This window comes from Cajanus cajan, chromosome 2 (genome assembly GCF_000230855.2).
Source record: "Cajanus cajan strain Asha chromosome 2, NIPB_CcT2T_4, whole genome shotgun sequence".
Classification (NCBI taxonomy): domain Eukaryota; kingdom Viridiplantae; phylum Streptophyta; class Magnoliopsida; order Fabales; family Fabaceae; genus Cajanus; species Cajanus cajan.
This window is the reverse complement of record NC_138518.1, coordinates 44,269,687-44,274,119: the sequence shown is the minus strand read 5'-3', so window position 1 is coordinate 44,274,119 and position 4,433 is coordinate 44,269,687. Positions and strand designations below refer to the sequence as shown.

Sequence of the window (4,433 nt, the reverse complement as noted above, 5' to 3'; positions counted from 1 at the left end):
TCATATTATTTATAGGAGTTAAAATGGTAGTTTTTTTTGAATAAAAAATATATTTTTAATAATATAATTTTTAAATTTTATTTTTATTTTTGTAATGATAATTTTTTTTTTCATTTCCCTCTCACTTATCTTTTGGTTTCCCTCTCTCACCAAACCCTAAGCCCCTTCCTTCATTCCGCGAACCCAACCCCCTTCTTCCTCCGCCACATCACTCAAACCCTCCCCTCCTTCTCTCCCTCCGACTCCCTCGCCTTCCCCAACCAAGAGCTTTCCCAGACCGCCACCCCCTCCCTTCGCGCCCTCTCCACACGCGCCACCACCTCCTCCCTCAACGACCCCAACCCCAACTGGTCCAACCGCCCCCCCAAGGAAACCATCCTCCTCGACGGCTATGCCTTCATCGAAGAGATGCGCCGCGAGGAAGGTCACGCCGCTGTGAACTGTTCAGTGGCAAAGAGGAAGAAACCATGCTATGTTCGCTTTTCTTTTTTTTCTTTTTCTTATAGGTGAATGAAGTGATGGTTTTAATCTGTTGGTATTTTTAGAAGCTTGAATGGAATTTGTGACTTTAGCTTCGGTTTTCCGTTATTGTGTTGTGCAGATGAGTAATTTCACGAAGGAGGAGTTTGTGCATATTCTGCGTCGACAGAGCACTGGCTTTTCGAGGGGAAGCTCAAAATACAGGGGAGTTACTCTTCATAAACGCTATTTTACTTGGGTTGGTTTCGTTCGTGATGAATCAAAGTTCAGTTTTTAAGTTGGCCATGGTTTATTGCTTGCCTGCAGGTATATATATCTGGGGCTATTTGACAGCGAGTTAGAGGCTGCCACTAGTGCAAAAATAGCTTTTAAGTTGGCCATGGTTTATTGCTTGCCTGCAGGTATATACTTCTGAATTTAGGTTTATGCACCGGTGTGGGTTTGAATGTGGTTCTTGATTTCTGGAAGAGATGGAGAACGCAAACAAGTCGATAATAAGTCAAATGTTCCTCTTACGCAAATGTGTGTGCGTGTGTTTATTTTACTATTGGTTTCAACTTTCAAACACCTCACGGGATAAGTGAAGATAACTCTACTAGATGTTAATTCACCTTCCACGTAGAACCTTGCTAGAGAAGTGTTTGAAATTGAAGCAGGCCTATGGGTTTAAAATTGTTGATTGATGTCCTTAAGAATGTGGTGACTTATCGAAGTTAGGCTAAAAAATATTAAGATGTTTGCCTCCACGTCTCTTTCAGTGTTTTATTTTTAATATATTTATTTTAGCTCAAATATTGTCTTATGTTTTGCAGGTCTTTTCACTTCAAGATGGACCAGGGCATAATGTGTGCAGAAACTTAAGAGTTCCAATCACTGTCATTAGAACTTGTGATAAGCGCAACAACTCTGTAGACTGGCTAAAGTATGATTGTTGTTATAGTTTTTACTTCTGGACTAAGAGCATTTTGCATGGTTTTAATAATTGGAATGTCTAGAAATCTAAACCAACTATTTGGTAACTGATAAAATGACGGTCTGTTTAATCCTTTCAAGCTTTATATATCTTTTCTACTTTGTTGTTGATGCACCTTCTATAACTTCTGGTTTTTAGGTATACTGAAGTTAATCATCGAAAAATTGCAGTAAAATAATTTGTTTTTATATGGCTAGATTACAATATTGATTAATTCTCTATCCTTTACTCAGTTATGTTTATTTTCAGTTTGAGAAAAAAAATGTTATTTGATTCTCTTAATCATTACGTTCAGTTTGTCTTTTTAATGATGTGAATTAATCCTTATAATATTTGAACATTGAAAATAGTATATCTGAATTCACGTGAATTCACTTTGACTTGTTTCTTAATTTGTTGCCGACTAAGAAAATGCTATTGTTTTGATCGGATTAGCAAATTCTGATTGCAACTGATAAGAATTATTCTATCTTTTTTTTTTTTCCAGCTATGATGGTATAATTGTGAGCTCTCTGGAAGCCAAGGGTGCCTTTTCTTGGTATGATACTTGAGTTTTTTTAACCTGAATCCTTTCTGATTTTGCACCTATAATTTGTGTTTGAGGTTTTTTGTCATGAATATCCGTATTCAAGTAGCACATATGATTGTAGTTCTTACAGTTTTTTGCAGGAGCCTTTCAAGTCTATCCCTCTTATATGGATCCTTCATGAAAATGCTCTTGCTTATCGATCAAGGAAATATGCCGCTAATGGGCAGATTGAACTTTTTGAATGATTGGAGAAGAGTTTTTAATCGTTCAACAGTAGTTGTTTTTCCAAACTATGCCTTGCCGGTAATATGTATGGGACAAATTATTTATTTAATGTTTTTCCACTAATCTTACATATTTCCTTCAAATCATAATTTCAGGAATCATAGGAACGAATCAGGAAACTTGTGACACCCTCTACCCCAACATCATTAATAAACATAAACTATATTTATAAAAGATTTTCATAGAATGATATAAAACAATAAGTATCATAAGGTAGAAGATGCACATTCATAATTCATACACATAAATATTAAACTCAAGAAGTTATTATAAAACAAAGATTATAAATTAATCCCAGTAAAGGTGGCAGTGCCTCCTAGTTAGGAATCAATTTATAATTTATTAAATTACACAAGAAAAGAAAATATTTTTAGAAAAATAAAGACATAAGAGAAATCCTAGCTAAACCCGATGTCACATCCTATCAGAGTATGCCCCAAGAAGCCTTTAGGCCTCATCACCAACATCCTCATGATGATGATCACCTGCAACATAAATTTAAACATATACAAAAAAATAACAAGGGAGTGAGAAACATCTCACTCAGTTGTAGATGAAGAAATAAAAGTTAAATAGCACACACACATAATCATTATCATATATAATAATTATTTATCATGCAATGATGTCATAGACTCAACTCATAAATATATGCATGTGGCGCCATACGGAAGTTCACATATCATCATTGGTGACCCTAAGGCACACCTAGTTAGCATATCGTGGGTGACCCAAAGGAACACCTAGTTACATCATTGGTGACCCAAAGGCACACCTTGTTAGTCGTGGGTATGCGGCCTCAGCGGCACACCTGGAGTATATATGCATATGATGCATGTCATACAATCATAAACTTAACATTTCACATATTACAGAATTTCCTATAATATACCATATCATAAGCATAATTCATACTTATATTATATTTTATTAATCCAATAGTCCAAAGGTCCAATACTTCAATAGTCCCATAGTGCAAAGGTTCAATAGTCCAATAGTCCATTGTCCAACAGTCCAACAGTCCAACAGTTCAATAGTCCAAGGTCATTAAGTCAAGGGTCCAATAGTTCAAAGGTCTTTAGGGATCATATAATTTATATTTCATGGTATAATTAAATCCTTAAGTAAAATAGGAAGCTTAATGAAAATAAGGAGGCTCGGCCTTCCATTTAGATAATAAAGTCTAAATTTATAAGTTAATAGGAGACTTAGTTTTCCATTCAATGAATATTTTATAATAGTAAAAATGAAGTTATCCATTAATTATAATTATTAATTACCGCAACAAGAAAATCAAGTAGTACAAACAAAACACAGTAGTAATATATATTCAAATAATCAAACAACAGACAAGGGATCGGGAGCCAATCCAACAAACAGACTATTTAACAATTATTTCTACACCCCCAAGCAAGGTTTCCCACTCCCCCCTTACCTGGATATACAGAAATTTGGGCAGAATCTCGCTAAAACTTAGAGCAGAACTTCTTCCCCTAGGCTCCTTCAGTCTAAGCAGAACGTAGAGAGAAAAATTACAAGAGAAGAGAAATGAGAAGTGTTTTAGGGAGGTTCTGAAATGAAGAATTGAGGGGCTATTTATAGCCTTCAAAAGACATTAAAATATAAGGAAATTAGGTTTAGTGGATGAGTTAGTGGTGGTAGTGGAGGAGTTAGTGGTGATGGTGGATGGTTAGTGGAGTTTAGTGGACACGTCCTTTGGCACTCCCATTTTGACCTTCTAGACGACTGAATTTGGTCACGAGGTCTTCATGAAAGTTGTAGCTTAGGATGTTATCTTTTCAATAGTTTTGGAATCACCGAAAAAGGAGATCTATAACTCCAGATATGACCGTTTTAGTGAATAGGAGTCAGGCTGCCAGCGTGAGTCAAAGCTGTTGCGGTGTTTAGAATATTCAACATGGTAGATGAAGGAATTTGAAAATGGTTTCTTCACAAAAGTTATCGTATTTTATCTTAGCTTTCCATTGATATAAAGTTTGTATCATTTGGACAACCACAGACCGAGTTATTCCCCAAAAACCGAGGCTTGCCAGTCAGCCCAGCGAAAACGATTTTAACAAAAAGAAAGTTTACAACTATCTAATTAATCCCAACAATATACATATGTTTCTAAAGCCTATAATTAAGCATAAATGTAGTGTGAAT

At 35.6% G+C, this 4,433-nt stretch overlaps 1 long non-coding RNA gene across 1 annotated transcript; it reads left to right on the top strand.

The window, feature by feature from the left end:
- Positions 1-470: 470 nt before the first annotated feature.
- On the top strand, positions 471-2,346 carry LOC145954277 (uncharacterized). Its single transcript, XR_014431469.1, has 3 exons — positions 471-1,402; positions 1,941-1,991; positions 2,113-2,346. It is a non-coding gene; the product is annotated as an uncharacterized LOC145954277 (long non-coding RNA).
- The last annotated feature ends 2,087 nt before the right edge of the window (positions 2,347-4,433 follow it).